This window comes from Anser cygnoides, chromosome 1 (assembly GCF_040182565.1).
Source record: "Anser cygnoides isolate HZ-2024a breed goose chromosome 1, Taihu_goose_T2T_genome, whole genome shotgun sequence".
Taxonomy (NCBI): Eukaryota; Metazoa; Chordata; class Aves; order Anseriformes; family Anatidae; genus Anser; species Anser cygnoides.
The window spans coordinates 50,342,536-50,360,161 of NC_089873.1; the positions used below are offsets into that span (position 1 = coordinate 50,342,536).

A 17,626-nucleotide genomic window follows, 5' to 3' on the forward strand; every position below is an offset into this window, starting at 1 on the left:
AAAGGACCTCAGGAGTTCTCCATAATGTCCCGCTCAAAGTAGTAGGTTTAAAAGAGAAAACACAAAGAAAACACAAAGAGAAAACACAAAGCAAGAGACAATTTAAATGTTTCTGGAGATAAACCAATATCTGGAAAATATGAGCTAAAAAAAAAAAAAGTCTCTCCATGGTCCATTCTACAACTACTTTTTGGAGAATATCCATAAATATGGATAAAAACAAACAAATAAACAAAAAAGTCCCCATGATTTGCACACAAAACTATTTGGAATGCTTTGCAGCTTTGGTATACAAATGGATGCATGTTTATTGAAGAGAACATTGTTTAATTGGTTTTAATTTTTAATTGTCTCAGAAATTCTTTTAGTTTAGGGAGTTGCCAAAGAACACTTCAAGCATTTTTTTATTTTTTTTTAAAGGTTAGTTATTTTTCATACAAAAAGGTTAAAAATCTGAAAACCAAACACAGCATTTGATTTTGCACAGTCTGAAATATTTCAAGAAAAATAAAATTTAATTATACTTGTTTGTTCTTCTTCATTGCTTCTTTGTTCTACTTTTACTTTAGATGGCCTGAGTTTTTAACCCTTTATCTTTTTTGTGACTCAAGCATGAACCATAACTTCATCAAGTAGTCAGATCTAACTAGTGGTACCAGCTACTGTTGGACAACAATGAGATTAGTGCATAAATCAGGGTTCCAGTCCAAGTGGTGTCAGCTCATCATCAAATTTCACACTTCCAAAAACACTTGTTGACTGCTGGCATTTCTTTACTGGCTCCAGGATTTTTAGGAGAATTCACTCCTTTTTCAAAGTCAATGATAAAGTAGCATTTTCCAGCAGAACACCTTTTTTCTTGAAAGAAGGAATTTCCTGCTCATAATGAGTAGTTATATTAAGTCAAATGAGAATCAATGTTTGTAGGTGTTTTTGCTTTTGTTTTGGTTGGTTGGTGGTTTTTGTTTGTTTGTTTTTTGTTGGTGTTTTTTGTTTGTTTTTGTTGTTGTTTGTTTGTTTGTTTGCCAGAAATCAGCTAGATACATCCAAATCTTTATAATCATATTCCAACACCGAGAATTGCCTATGCATTTAACGAGTTCATTAAAATAAGTCCAGCTTGTCTGCATCATCATTTCAGTTTTCAGCTCTTTATTGCACAAGGTTATAGTAAACTGTTTCTATATAATTCTACTTCTAAATTGTGTATATATATGCATATATATATATGCATAAAAAATATACATACATATTTTACATTTAAGCTGTTTTGCTTCGAACTGAAGCAGCTGACAGGCCTTTATGCTAACAGCATTAGCATGGTACTGCTTACCTGACTCATGCCCAGCAAAATTGGCACCTGTTAGTGGCACAATGCAACTTCTACCTTATAAGGTCAAGTAGCTACTAGGAGGAAAAGAACTTCTATTACATGGGAAGCATGTTGAACAAGTTCTGTTTTCACTGATGTGAATGTAAATTTAACATCTCTGAATAAGAATTACTCTCATTTTATATTGCTTTGAATAAGAATTGGATTTTCTTTGTCACTATTAATGCTATAGCACATCTTGTCATGATAGCATTGTGTATATTCTTTCAGAAGAACAAAACTACTAATGCAGTAGTCATCACAAGTAAAAGAAAACAGCAAAATCTTCCTGTCTTTCATCTTGCCTACCAAAAATGAAGTGGGAGAAAGTCATAACTACATTTACTTACAGAAAATAGGAATGTAAGTCATGATTATTCTGAGTAAACAGAAGTCATATACTAGATTAAGTTTCTGAAGATATTTTTTTCTTGGTTTGTATAACTTGGATGATATGCTAGATGGATTTTGTACTACAGAAGAGAAAACATGATTCCTTTCTTTTTAATCCTTTAGACCCGCAAAGTGTTGATATAAATTTTCCAAGTTTCTAATTGCAATTTTGCTATTTTGAATAACTGGAAGGAGTCTAGAGAGATAAAATTTTGCTAGGGAAAAAATATTTCATTTTTAAATTGCTTTTATTATTTTTTGTTTTGTTTTTGTAATAGGTTCAAAATGAATGGAAAGGGACTTCCCATCTTTATATTAAGAGATGTGCAACTTGCAGACTTGAAAGTGAAACACTAAGTCCTGTACATAGGACTGTTCCAACATTGTTTCATTCAATGGACTTCATCCAGGATGATGTTGCAGGTGACTAATTTTATAAATAGCAACAAAATGACTGACTCCTTGATTTACACCAATAGGACCTCCTTGGTTGAAGTGAAACAGATTGTACTGTGCTCCATAGAGATTAATGGGGGCCTGTTATGTTATCCGAGTAATTGATTTCAAGAGCAGAAGAAAAAATATCAAATAGAAATCAAATCATCAGAAAAATGTCTCAGCTGAATTGTATTCTATCTGCAATCAGAAAAAAAATGGCAGAAGTATTCTAAGGTAAATGTGATTAATTTAAAAAACTACAAGATCTACAACATTTTCTCATTAGTTATTCCGTCATTAATAAAACTAATAAGTATCTGCCAGCACCCAATTTGAGACAGTAGCTATCATGAGCAGTCCAAAGCTTGATAATAAATCAGTTCTATTAAAGGCTAGAAAAAAAGAGTCCATTTTGAGGTAACAGGGAAATCCATTAATTTCAAAATCTAATTACTTCCCGTTGTTGTGAACTGTGTGTTGTTGACTCAGCAGAGAAAATTACTTGTAAGTGAACATTTCCCACAGCTCCAGGGATGACCCAACATCACTTCAGAATTTCCCTTACAAAAAGAGAAGGGGTTGGTCACACTAGGTAGATGATCCAAGTACATCAAGGTCCCACCACAGGAGAGAAAGGCTGTGCCACTGGTACACCATCTCTTCCTGTTCTGCAGGCTCCATGAGAACATGAGGCCTCAGAAATTTTTAACAGGACCTTTTAAAAGAAGGATTTTTGATCAGTTACAGATTTGGGTGAGTTAACTTTCAGAGAGACAAAAAATAAAATAGGAAAATCTTTATGCTTTATGGGAAAGTAATCAAAACTAATAACAACCAAAAGCAAAAACAGATAAAAAGCTGAGAATATCAGTTATTTTTTTCTTTCTGTTATCTATCAGCTCTTATTCCTCATCTTGCTATCACGAATCAGAACAGAGGTTAGATTTATTATGGTAGCACAAACATGCAGAAAAGTATCAATACAGTGGCTGAAATAATGTAAATGTAAGATATTTTGAAGCTGTCCGCCACATTTCAGCTACATCTCTTACAAGTTTAAGTCTTCTACCTGCTAGATCTGATTACAGTACTTTAACCTCGTTATCTATATAGAAAATTTGATTTATCCCTATAAATCTATCTCAAAAATATCTTCTTAAGGACTTTGTTGTTAAACATTAAGTCTTCCATGGGGATCTTTTGTGGGGTCTGGAATGTTAATGTTTTAATCATATCAAATTCAGCTGAACCCTGGAAGAGAATGAGAAACAAGAAGTAGACAAATCCCACAGAATTGGTTAAGAAAAATTGCACATACTCTGGGATAATGTGTCTTGCTCTTTCTGTGACATCTGAGTTCATCTGCAGGCTATGGAGAAAAGAAGACCACAGTTCATGCTTTTAGACCTTCACTGAAGAAATATTCATAGCTAGTGTTTCACATTGAGTGTATGGGGAAGTATGCATTGAAGTTCCCAATAGACTTTAATGCACAAGCTTAAAAGAGAAGGGGAAGTAGTGGATAACCAGATATACACTCTAGAGATATATCTGAGCAAAGCAGAGCACATCTGCTTTGCCAGCACAGCATTTGGAGGGATCACCATGTCATAATACAAAACACAAGCTGTACATAAGGAAAGTTAGAAAGAAAAAAAAAAAAAAGTCTTCATGCACTAGAGGGGGACAAGTTCATAAACTTGTTCAAACTCCACAAATCGTCTGAGCCCAGACGTTGGTTCTCAAGGCTTGCAATACTTTAAATTGCAGGAAATCCATCTGTTCCAACTGATAATAGGAATTCAACAAGTCCATATCTTTTTAACAAGTACGTTACAGCTCTGATAAAACTGTTAATCCTGTATGGTCTTCACATAACCTTAGGAACACACCAGATACTGCTGTATATATTTCATTTGACAGATACATATTTTTCCACCCTTTCAGCTTGCTCTCTTTAGAGGTGGGATAGTTCAAAATAGGTGGGATAGATAGTCAATGGCCCAGAGATCATCCTTGGAACATGTCTGAATCCACATTAAGTCAGCAGTGATTATAAAATATTATAATTGCTGTTTTAAGTGACCATGAACTCTTCTGAGATAGCTAAACTTGCAAGACTAGCCTCTCAGATTATATTGATTAGCAAAATATCACAGAACAATTATAAATTGTGAAGGGTGTTGTGCTTTTGGCATTTGAACTACTTTATCCTTAGGATTTAGACTGAAGTTATACAGGTCAGCTCAGAAGATATGTTATTCCTGTGATTCATTTGCTGTGTTAAAAGATTGTAACCTTCAAAAATAAATAAATAAATAAATAGAATCACTACCATGGCAGTGGATACATAAAGTTTTTTAATTTGCCATCATGATAATAAAGTGGGTTATAATATTTTTTCGAGCTTCTTCATTATTAGGATTTACTGGAATTTCCAACACCAGAGAAAACAAAAGTTTTCAGACTAAAAAGCCAAACATCATTCTAATATTCAGGTAATAGAAATATGTTCACAATGTTACAGAATGCTTATTCTGCTTAATCTTCCAAAGATATTAACCATTCTATGCTACTGTTTTCATATTACAAGTATAGATTTAAAACTATATGCTGCCGCAATTTAATGTTTTTGAGTATTCTTAAGATATTTTCTTACATTAAAATGTGTTGGTTTTCTTTTTGTTGTTTGTTTGTTTGTTTGTTTTATTTTAAATGGACACTAGCAAACCTAATGTATAAAATGACATGGCTATGCTGCAAGGCACTGTTAGTTAAAGTATTTATCAGATCTAAATACATGTAAAATATTTTGTTTCACCTAAAAGTTTTAGATTATCATGTCAATACTGCAGTCATGCTAGAGTATGAGACTAGCTGACACAAAATTCTGAAGTATTGCTAAATACAGATGAAGCAAAGAAGGATTAAAGCCAAATACAAGCAGATGTGTCAGGAATGAGTGTTGATTGCTGAGGAATGTCATGCTAGATGGCATTTTATTGAGCCTGAAAAGAAAGGCTGATACATGTGATACATATAGAGCAGGAGAAACAGACACAGAACTACATGGTCTTTTCATTTGTTGTTTAGTCTCTGAAAATGTGTCAGTGGGCAAACAAACTGAAACTGCATCACAGTGTCTTCCTCTCTCATGCAGACATGTTAAAGCTCTCTAACACATATCTAAGCACTGAGGGCCAAAAAGGAATTTAACTTATGCAACAGCTTGCAGGTCTGACACAACAGTAAATGATATGTCATTCTAGTGATGCTTCTAGATGATGATTTCCAAAAATGTCAGAAAGGCATTGTTTTACTGAAACATCTGAACATGATAAAAGAGAACAATATTTAACTTTTGAGTGAGATTTGATTTGATGTGTTGTTTTCATTCTGACCATTATGTTCTGTTTAGCCAAAGGAAAATAAATAAATAAATAAATAAATAAATAAATAAATAAAAGCACTGCATTGCAGAGCTGGTGGATGCATGAGCCTGAAAAAAGCTGGGGATATAACAGTATATCATGGGTATAAGTATACATGCAAACAGGTGGAGAGAATGACATGGGTCTCCAGTTATGTTTTACTCATTACTGTCTCCAGGCGTGTTGCTCCAACATGAACTTGGCTATCAACCAGTCAGTGTGGTAAGGTTATCACAGGATTGTACAGCAGTCAGGGTGGTAAATTGGAGGACGAAAAAAAAAAAAAAAAAAAAAAAGACAATCTTCACAATCACTTCAATGACCAATAACTAATGTATTAGTCCCCTCAATGCCTCAATGAATAAAATGCCTACAGCACCTTGCATGCCACAGCTAGGTTGTCTTGCCCTGGTACATGCAGTGCTCCAGGGCCTGCAGCACTCTCCATAGTCAGGACAAGAACTTGGTACCTCCATATTCCTGAGGGTCCAACACGTTTAAGAAATTTGCTCCAATCAGCAAGAAAAAACATGGATACCTGTAGATGATGGTCAGAATGAGATTTCAGACATTGCAAAATGACAAGTCCAGATACATTGGAAAGAAAATCCTACTCTTTTGCAGTTCCAGCCCACAGTGGTATAAATATATACTGGTAAGTGTACATTATATACAATGCATATAAATGCAATTCATATACATGCAAAAAATCTCACGCTATCTAGATAAGATGTTCCTTTTCAAAGGTAACCTGAAGACTAGATTGTATCTTGTTGGCATGGACCTTCAATGGGGCAGCAGGCACCTTGCCAGCCAAGGAAGAACTTTCAATTTCTGTTAGTACAGGGGGAGCACAAGCCCTGGGTTGAAATGGTGCAGTACATTTCCCTTTCTACAGGCTGTCTATAAAATCTGGGGCTGTGGCCTCATCCTGCTGCTCTCCATTCTCCTCTGCCCCTTTTGAGGTAATAGATGGAGAACAATTCCTGTTCCACTTTTAGCTCAGAGCCTGCAATTCTGCCTGTCCTTCACACAAACCTGGCAAAATGATAAAAGCATATAGGACCCCATGTTCTTGTCTCATTGCTAGAAAGACTCAGTCCACAAAGTAATTCCTTTTGCCTATCCACAGAGCTTACATTAAAAAGCTTCTATAACACACATCAGAAACAGCTCTACTGTGTATTTACATTAGAACAGATGAGATCTAGAAAAGATATATGCATTTTCAAAAGCAAATGGTGTGGATGCTCTTTAATTCTCAGGAAAAAAAAAATCATTCTAGGATCACTTGAGGTTTTGGGGTCGTGGCAGAGCATGAAACTGAATCCAGATTTTCTGCAATAGATGAGGAATATAATCAATGGCGCTTTTCCCTCCATTGCCTGCTTTCAGAAGAATGAAACAAGTTTTCCAAGCCTCCCCTGAAAATCAGCACATAATTTGCACAGAGGGCAAATTAAGCCTCCATCTTTCCTGTTTCTGCTAATGATTTTTTTTTCATTGTATAAATGGACAGAACATGAATGTAAGTTAGTTCTCTAAGCTTTCAAATATAAAGCAAGTCACTTTGGTTACCCACAGCGTGTCGGCACAGATATAGAACAAAGTTCTTCAGTAGCCCATCAGTTAGTTGTGGAAACTGATTCTTTTTCTCTTGTTAATGTGACATTGTGGCAGCAAAATACCAACCGTATCATCCCCCAGAGTAATACTAGCAAAAAGAGGAAGACTTGCTGGGGTTTTCTCAGGGTGTCTCTAATTGTGAAAGTTAATACCCCATGTATGCAGAACTTTCAGCAAAGGAACAAGGGAAAAATTGCCTTCAACACAATGGTATCACAGTGTTTGTTTGTGATGTAATGCTGGTACAGTTGAACTTCCGATTGTTATTTAATATAATAAAATGAGGCTCTGGAAAGTAGAAATTTGAATTACAATTGTTTTAATTAATTACCAGAAAAAGAAATCTAAGAGTATTAAAGGTATTTTGCCATAAATGAGGGTGTGCACAGTTACGCCAGCTGAGGATCTCACTTGCATGAAACTTGGAATCACAATGGATTTTGTCGGGTTTTATATATATATATATATATATATTATTATTTTATATATATATATATATATAGCCTTTAAATGGACATCCAGTACCTCATACAGACAAATCATAGTGCTGTAAGAAGGTTTCATTCGCAAAAATCCCTCCTGCCTAAAGCAAACTTAGGCCACAAATATAACTGCTGAAATTCTCCCTTTGTTTTCTACCATCTGTGTATCCATTTCATAAATTTATTGCAGTCTGCTACAAAAGCAGCAGCCATCCTTAGGAGGGAAAAATACCAAAAGTCCCACAGAGAGCTGAGAACAAGAAAATTAGGTGATCAGATTTATGTTTTGTGCAGCAAAACTGTCTAAAAGTTTACAGATATAACTTAAGAGAGCCACAATTTCACATTTACTGAGTTTCAAATCCATATCTAAAGTATAAAAAAATTAGAATGGCCTAATTAAATTGTAATACAGTTAATTTTATATGCTTAAGGCAAATCTGTCATTAAAAGTGTTAAAATGCTTCAGCTGTCCAGAATTTGCTATAAAAGTCTTTCTAAACTACACACATTTTTTTTTTCTAATAAAATAAATAGAAACACAGTAATAAATGACCAGACTCTTACATCGGGGAAAGTGATAAGTCTGGAGGTCTTTTAAGTCAGATTACTTATATTCAGGTTTCACTCCTGTTTATCTTCCAAACAGAATCAAGAGAAGTTATCAAGGCCCTGCAAGCTATGATCTGACATGGGGAAAGGTCCACACAAACAAGAGTTGTGACAATATTTAGCCTATGTTTGAAAATAAGATCTTTTCACAGAAGATTTTCTTAGACAGAAAAAAAAAAAAAAAAAAAAAAAAAACTGTGGGGAGGAAACCCTGGTCACAAAGATGGGTGCTGTGATGTCATTTCATTCTTTGTTGGTCTGAACATACAGTGGTGGTGAATGAGATACAGTGGATGAGAAAAACATCATTCCTCTGGAATCCATTTTCCAAAACACATTACCCCATATCTTGGAACCCCTGATGCTCACTGTCTGCATTGACTCAAGATTCTGAACAGGAAACAACTCTTAAAAACAAATTCTACATCATCCTTAAGAAAAAAAGTGCTTCCTTGCTCATCGGTCATATTGCCATAGCTCAACTCTTCATTTTAGCCTGCAATTAGAACTTTGCAGGGTTCAGGCCACAGAAATGAAGGTCAAGAAAGTGCAGAAAAGAAAGTGAATGAACTGACAGAGGAAAGAAGATGTTTCTTGAGAAAAGAAGCTTTTGCAGTTAGCAGAGGTAATGTTCCTTTCCCTTTTGGGAAGATTATTACTGTTCTCTGTTAGGTGACTTAAAATCTGGAAAATGTCTTCATTTTATTTATTTTATTATTTTTGTTCCTGTTAACAGCTTCTGAAGTACAGGAATGTTTTTTTCATTCATGTGAAATGCACTAGGAGAGAGTACAAATTTTCCACCCCAGTAAGGATTTCACAATAGTTTTCCATGGTTAAACGATTGTTTTTCAGGGGGAGAAGAAGAGGAGTTGTTTCCCTTCAGCTTGAAATGTAGTATTGTACTTTACAAGCAGGAGGTCTGGAAAGGTCATTCAGGAAGTGCAAAATATAACACCTTTTTCCTCAATAAGAGGTGGACCTCTACAGCTGCAATCCCTACATTGTGCTTATCACATGCAGAGCTCACTGTCTGATGCCAATGAGGGCAACCACATTTTGGGATCTGCCTCCCCTGAAATCAGACTCTCCCAACAAATCAGACTGGCAGCTGAGTCAAGCTAGAGCAGATCTAAGAAGCCAGCCACAGTGTTCCTTTCTGAAACCTACTTTCTGCAGTTATCAGACAGAGTCACAGTGTCTTGAATGCCAGGATCAAGGCACATACTTCATCCAGTTCTTCCGACTGGGGAGAAAGACACGCATGGTGATTGTGCTTTTCTCCTGGGGGATGGGTTAGTGCTTTTCTCCTGGGGGATGGGTTAGGAGTTTTTTCAGATCCAGCTTTTCTCAAGCTGTCCTTTTATAACTTGAAACCACCCATGTCCAAAAATGATAAGAAGTGAATGATAAAGAGAAAAGAAAAGAAAAAGGCAAGGCGAGAAGGGAAGGGGAAGGGGAAGGGGAAGGGGAAGGGGAAGGGGAAGGGGAAGGGGAAGGGGAAGGGGAAGGGGAAGGGGAAGGGGAAGGGGAAGGGGAAGGGGAAGGGGAAGGGGAAGGGGAAGGGGAAGGGGAAGGGGAAGGGGAAGGGGAAGGGGAAGGGGAAGGGAAGGGGAAGGGAAAGGGAAAGGGAAAGGGAAAGGGAAAGGGAAAGGGAAAGGGAAAGGGAAAGGGAAAGGGAAAGAGAAAGAGAAAGAGAAAGAGAAAGAGAAAGAGAAAGAGAAAGAGAAAGAAAAAGAAAAAGAAAAAGAAAAAGAAAAAGAAAAAGAAAAAGAAAAAGAAAAAGAAAAAGAGAAAGAAAAAGAAAAAGAAAAAGAAAAAGAAAAAGAAAAAGAAAAAGAAAAAGAAAAAGAAAAAGAAAAAAAAGAAAAAAAAGGAAAAAAAAGGAAAAGGAAAAGAAAAAGAAAAAGAAAAAGAAAAAGAAAAGAACAAGAAAAGAACAAGAAAAAGAAAAAGAAAAAGAAAAAAAAGAAAAAGAAAAAGAAAAAGAAAAAGAAAAAGAAAAGGAAAAGAAAAAGAAAAGAACAAGAACAAGAACAAGAAAAAGAAAAAGAAAAAGAAAAAGAAAAAGAAAAAGAAAAAGAAAAAGAAAAAGAAAAAGAAAAAGAAAAAGAAAAAGAAAAAGAAAAAGAAAAAGAAAAAGAAAAAGAAAAAGAAAAAGAAAAAGAAAAAAAAAAGAAAAAGAAAAAGAAAAGAAAAAGAAAAAGAGTAGATAGTAAATTTTGACCACTTGTTATTGGTCCAGTGAACTGAAGAATGAAATGTTAAAGAGAAAGCCTTCTGGGCTATTTCTATGTGTCCTATCTTCAATGGTTATATCTGCCTTGGTAATGCACTGAAAGTATTCCAACTCTGTTTTGTTTAAGGGACACTGTGTGGTATGTAGGTCAGCCTCTCCAGTGACTTTTTTCTGTGACTTTCTCAGGAGATGACGGATGAAGTGTAGTTTTGTGTTTTGTTTTGTTTTGTTTTTTCCTTTCACTTTATATCTAAGAGCATGACGTTCTACAGATTCATATTCTGAAAGACGTAGTGATTCACAAATAAACCAACAAAAATGAGAGTTTAAAAAAAAATGCTCTCTGAGTTTCAGATATAAAAGCAAGAGAAAAAGCTGGCTTGTCTTTGTTTTAGCAGCACACTGACTACTGTAATAAAAAGAAAAGAAATAATAGTGTCAGGAGGATAAAGAGGCTTTTATGGGACTTCAGGAAAATTAATTGTATCAATTTAGCAATGCTGAATACCTAATAATGGTGAGCAGCTGAGAGTGACTCAGTATTGCATCAAGTATGCCCATTCTCTCAGGAAGTGTTTCAATTCAACATGAGAACCAGACTGTAACTTTTTTTGTGATTGACAATGACTAAGACACATGTAAGATGCTAGAGGATTGAGTCATTCTTCTTGTTTTTTCTCAAAGTGATAGAAGAAGAAATAATTCAAGAAAATAACCTAGCCAGATTCTCAAACTGAACCCAATCATGCATAAGACTTCAGGTGGTTTTCTAAGATACTACGCCCCTTTTGCTGCCCTTATAATCTCCAGAAGGCAATTAGGTGTTGCTGGCATCCATCTCCGGAGCTCATTCCACAGATCTGCAAGCTGTTGTTGGCTCCCTTGCCTTCAGGAGAGTTTGGCCTGGCACACTGTTTCTGTGCACAAGATGGCCACGATTCCTTGAACTCTGCTAATTCCCAAGGGTTTGTGTTTGTCCTGACAGCTAATATAACCTCTATGAAAAAGAAGGATGATTTTTTGACCATTTTGAAGCCTCTGCTCTAGCCAGGTGCTGCACTCTTCCGTTTACCAGGAATTGCTCTTGTCTACCGGTGAAACATTCAACAAAAGGAATGAAAAAGAAACAACATCCTGACTAGAAAATCATTGTCATCATCATCAGAAACCATGTTACAAGAAGAGAGCAACTTCTGCTTCTCTACAAGCCTGCTCTGCCTGCTGAGTGAGAATCCTCCTGGGATAGTTGGTGGGACATTTCCACTCAAGGAAAATCAGCAATAATTTTTTTTTAAATCACAGTTACCTGAGGAAATATTTACATGTACATGGCTCACAAAGAGAAATTGGGAGGGACACACCATTTCCTGCAATTTAATCTGTACCAATGCAGCTCTCATCTGAAAAGTTTATCTTAATATCAAACATGTTGATAGGAGTTCTGAGAGCTGTATCCTCATGCAAAAATTAGGAGTGAACAACTGAATGCAACACACCTTATATTCTGCTTTCCAAAAAGAGCATCAATTAGTTATTGAAGTAAATTTACGGGAAGAAATACATAACCACATACACAATTATTAGATCCAATACAGTCTTGTAACCATTTGAAGGATGGCACTGTATCATGGAGGAAAATTCATAAATTGGAGTCATTTGATTTAAAGTGATAACACAAGTACTACTGCCAACACATTCAGGCAGATTATAACTTAGAAGATATGTCAACACAAAACCACATAGAACTTAAAACTATTACTACTTATTTGTGTTATCTGTATTGAGCCTTGCAAATACTTTCTTCAAGCCAGATTTAGTAAGCATTTATCACTCTTTTAACCCCCTAGGAATACACATGCTCATCCATTTATATAGCATTCCTAAACAGTGTACAAGCTCAAGCCTTAAATTCAGCCTCAAAGTCACCATTCAAATTTGCATCTGTATTATTAGGGTCACAGGTCTCTGGTTTGCAGAGTCCAGCCTATCCTCTGGGTACACAGAGACTGCAGTGAGTTGAGGTTCAGGTGGCAACTCCTTCTCTGCTGCAAATTGCTGTGTTACAACCAATGCAACAAAACATATTAGGATATGTAGAACTTACCATAATATTTCTAGATTTTCTTCCATGTCCCTCCAACCACTGAGATTTCTTTTTATTGGCCCTTCTCACTTCTAGGGAATTTTCATACTAGGTTTTGATACACTGCAAAAGAGCAGTCTGTGTTTTTCTGTACCAATAAACTTTTAGATCCATAACAACCACGTTAGATATGTAAAAGAACATTAAAATGAGTATTTTATGATGTTTTATCCTCTGCTTTTCTCTGTCTGTTTAGCCACATCTATTCTATATCCTGAATGTTCTCATCATTATTATCTTTTCAGTATCGATACATTCTTTTTGTCAGTGATGTCCTGACTGTACTTTATCTGCTCTCCCACCTTCTGAAATACAAACTCTGCTACAGCACTAAGATACAGAGATCTGGTTAGAAGGAAACGTAGATTCTTGGAGTCCTAAAATAATCCAGTGAAGAAAAACAAAAAGGATGGCGGAAGGCCAACAAGGACGATGTAATGTAACTCTAAGTGTCAGGGTTTTTTTAAGTATGTGTGGCTGCTGTATCTCGTACTTGGAGAAGTTGTCACATGCTGTCAGCACCGGCTGATCTCCAGTTGGTGTTTCCAAGAGCAGCCCTTTCAAGTCAGTCCCAATGAACTCAGAGACATTTTCTGTAGTGGAGCTGCACACTCCTTTGTCATATGTTTCTTTCTGAAGAGTTAAACCAAGTAAAAACTGGTATCCTATACTTAACACCTTCAGACACACTGAATCCAAAAAGTCTCTTGAAGCACAAGTCACTGCCTAGCAATCAAAGTGCTCTGCTACTGCTGCCTGTAAGCTCATTGACAAACAATTCTGATCCTCTTCTATGATGAACTGTTAGTCAGATCACTGATAATCATTCCTGAGCTGCACTGAACCATATGAGTCATACCTCTGTCAGCAGGGCTACCCTCTAGCAGAGATTGGTGACCATTCCTGATGCTGTGACAATCCACATTACAGTTGTTTTTCACAACTTTCTCCTGCACGCCTTAAATTTCATAAACCAAATGTCCAGTTTGGTGTTCCACTGGTGCAGCTCCAAGCTGTGACTCATAACGACTGTAGAAGGGCACTGTTCTATATGTACGTCTGTTTGTAGTCAGCAAACACAGGCAACAGGCTCTGTAGCCAGATATCCAGTTCTTTTATCAAATAATTAGTTTAATCTAAATTTGTCATCTTCAAAAACCTTAATCTTTGTTAACCTATTTCTTCAGTTTTTCAGACTCCTGAGAGCATATAGTACGGATTCATCCAATCTCAATTTCCCTGTCATTTATGGTGATCAGTAAATATTGGGCAGCAATTATTTTATTGCACTGTTTACCTCTCAGCACTAGTCTTCACAGTAAAAAAAAAAAAAAAAAATTTGTATCCTGAAGTTAATTGTGTTGCGATCTTCTAGCCCTCGGTGTCTGCGGATGTGGAGGACATCTCTCTGAAGCACTTCACAGGAATCCAAGATATACTGAGAGTGTCTCATTGCATCAGAAAGTTTCTATTTCCCTGCCACTGGGTCTGCAAATGATCTGATGTTTGTAATAACCATTTCCTCACTTTTGCTCATGAAGTGTGTAACATTAGAATAAAACTGGACCTCTGCCACTCTGTTAGCCATTTCATTAATAACTCTTTCTTGAAGTGGAGCATCTCACATAAAGGAGTCACTCTCAGACTGGACAAAAATAGTGTATATCTTTGAAGGAGCACCACATTTCTACTTCCCTTTTTAACCCTACATAAAAACTGATCCAATTTACTCTGACCTTTTCCTGCATCTGTAGGTTTTGAACCTTCTCCATTCAACTACTTGCCAGTTCACTTCTGGTTTCCTAGAGCAGTCACCTGTTTCTAGATTCAGCATGGCAGGATCTGTTAAAGTCGAGGCATATTTTGGGCCTATCAATAAACATTTGTATCAAAAGTTCTCTTGGTGCATACAGAGGGCTGTACAGCAATTCTTCTTTGTACTAATGTTTTGCACCAAGAGGTGACAGTCTGTTACAATCCTAGTAAGAAAGGCACTCTGACTCTCCAGAGTGTCATGGAAAATTCTTATTATAGCTAACACTATAAGGAAAGAATAGTATAGACAATCTTACAACCCTTTAGATGGTGGGAGCCCCAGATGATGCAGCATGAAACAGACTCTAGTCCATCCATGGTGACACAGGACAGAACCTACCCATAGGACAGATTCCATCCTTTAGTCATTCGAGCTATTACAGGCTTTTCCTACAAGAAAACATCCCTATTCATCATTTTTACTGTCAAACAGAAACAATGTTCTCATGAGAACTTCTTGCAGCACTGTCAGATAAAGGCAAGGCCATGCAAGAGGCATAATCACCGGCACTGTGTGGGAGCTGCCTGCAGCTCCTCCATGATAAGAAGCCACCCGAGCTTGCCCTGCAGCCACCAGATTTGTGTAGCACAACACTGGCCTGCAGGCCATGCTGTGTGTGCAGCACAGGACAGGTCTGTGCCTACTCAGGAAGACTGTGTTGTGGATCAATCATGCCTTGACGTACAACAGCTTCCCTGTCGGAATCACTGCAGCTACCTTACCAGCATTACCTTTCATTTAGGATTTCAAAAGGGCAAGTTCCTTCTCACAGTAAGCCATATATATGGTTGTATGACTATGACTATATATGGTTGTACGACTGTGCACAAGAGACAAAAGGTACTCTGAAGATGCACAGATAAAAACTATCTTCTTTTTTTCCATGTACTCAGTTGGAAATATTTGAATTATCCACATGTCCCAGTTTCTGCTGCTTGATCACTAAATTTCTTTCAGAAGAAAAATATTTTTTTTTTTAAAGTGATTTTAAAACTTATGCAATAATGGCTAAAAAAAAAAAAAAAAAAAAAAAAACTATTTTATTAAGTCTTTGGAAATAACTACTTCCAAAGACAGAAAGAACTTAATTTTCTTCTCTCTGCACCAAAGATAGTAATGTAATGAAGGATTTAACAATTACGTAAGTTTACATTCTGTAATATCACATTTCACAAAGGTGGTCACTCTTCATAGGCTCCAAATTAATTACAATGGATAGGCAATTCGCTAGCAAACTAGAGAAGATATCTGCTGGTGGTGGTTGCAAGCACAAGCAAAGCCATTCACATGGTACTCACCCCAAATATGATGTTCTAAAGGCCAGCTGAAGGATTTGTATAACATAAGGGCTAGAGTGAATCGGTAGAGGTTGAGATTAGTCAGATAAGTAAGCACAGAAAACACATAGCTGAGTCTGGTCTTATGCAGTTGAAAGAGAAAAGAGAAACACATTTTAGAAACAAATTATGTCATTTGAGCAATGACAACACTCATACACAGTGGGAAACACATGCATACACGTGAGAAAATGTTCAGAAAGAGTTTAATCCAAGTCATTAAAGCCATAAGTAAACTTGAGTCAGCAGCAGCAGGAAGGCGCTGTGTAGTGCAGGGGTGAAATCAGTCACATTGCTGAGTAGCATCTGTAACATCATGTAAGAACAGGCACACCAGCAGAAAATGGCACCCACAGACTGCTTGCAGAAAAATAATGAAATGTCCCATACAGTTTTTTCCATACCTACTAAAAATTGGGCAATATCACGGATTAACATCTATCCCCTTTGCTGTAAAAAATAAAATAAAATAAAATAAAATAAAATAAAATATTAAAATAAAATAAAATAAAATAAAATAAAATAAAATAAAATAAAATAAAATAAAATAAAATAAAATAAAATAATAAATGAAATATTGCATTCACATTCCAAGTAGCAGTTAAAAAAAAATGCTAATTTCTGTTCACTGATGGATTTGTCAGTGCAAGTGATGTTGGAAACCTGAAAAAAAAAATCATGACTACATGACACCCCAGTGACCCTTGGAGAAGCTCTGCAAAGAACTCAATCAAGGCATACAAGAAGCACTCACCACAAGCTGACAGAAAGTCATTTGCAGGAACAAAATAAGCAGTTATGCCAAGGGCCTTCCCAGAGGCAATGAAACTGCCATAACTGGTAAGAAGAATGAGAAACAACTAAAATATAATGATGTCTTTTCGATCAGAGATATTAGTAATTCACCATTCTGTCCTGCCTCCCTATCTTTTTCAGAGAATGTCCCAAGCCACAGCACATCACGCTTTTCTTCTTCACCAATATCTCCCATGTTTTCTCATATTGACCTCACACCTTTCTTTCTCTCTGACAGAGATACTTTTTGTCCTGCACTCAGTTAATGTACACAAACGAAGCTCAGAGGTCGAAGGCTGTTCTAATGGAAGACTTGCTGGTGCCTCTCTCTAGGCATACCCCCACAGAAAGCAGGTGGATTGTTTAGTCTGACTTTAAAAATTACTTAAAAGCAATTTTGTTTTTCCACTCTCCTCAAATGGGAAGAAGGGAAGGGAAGGGAAGGGAAGGGAAGGGAAGGGAAGGGAAGGGAAGGGAAGGGAAGGGAAGGGAAGGGGGAAGGGAAGGGAAGGGAAGGGAAGGGGGAAGGGAAGGGAAGGGAAGGGGGAAGGGAAGGGAAGGGAAGGGAAGGGAAGGGAAGGGAAGGGAAGGGAAGGGAAGGGAAGGGAAGGGAAGGGAAGGGAAGGGAAGGGAAGGGAAGGGAAGGGAAGGGAAGGGAAGGGAAGGGAAGGGAAGGGAAGGAAGGGAAGGGAAGGGAAGGGAAGGGAAGGGAAGGGAAGGAAGGGAAGGGAAGGGAAGGGAAGGGAAGGGAAGGGAAGGGAAGGGAAGGGAAGGGAAGGGAAGGGAAGGGAAGGGAAGGGAAGGAAGGGAAGGGAAGGGAAGGGAAGGGAAGGGAAGGGAAGGGAAGGGAAGGGAAGGAAGGGAAGGGAAGGGAAGGGAAGGGAAGGGAAGGGAAGGGAAGGGAAGGGGGAAGGGAAGGGAAGGGAAGGGAAGGGAAGGGAA

At 37.1% G+C, this 17,626-nt stretch overlaps 1 protein-coding gene and 1 long non-coding RNA gene across 11 annotated transcripts in view; one reads left to right on the top strand and one right to left on the bottom strand.

Moving 5' to 3' along the window:
- LOC106036886 (uncharacterized) overlaps positions 1-17,626 on the bottom strand; it is a 221,985-nt gene that overhangs the window by 61,100 nt on the left and 143,259 nt on the right. The gene's annotated exons all lie outside the window — the stretch shown is intronic.
- Positions 1,502-4,882, top strand: LOC136790587 (uncharacterized). The gene is made up of 2 exons (XR_010830821.1): positions 1,502-1,735; positions 2,044-4,882. It is a non-coding gene; the product is annotated as an uncharacterized lncRNA (long non-coding RNA).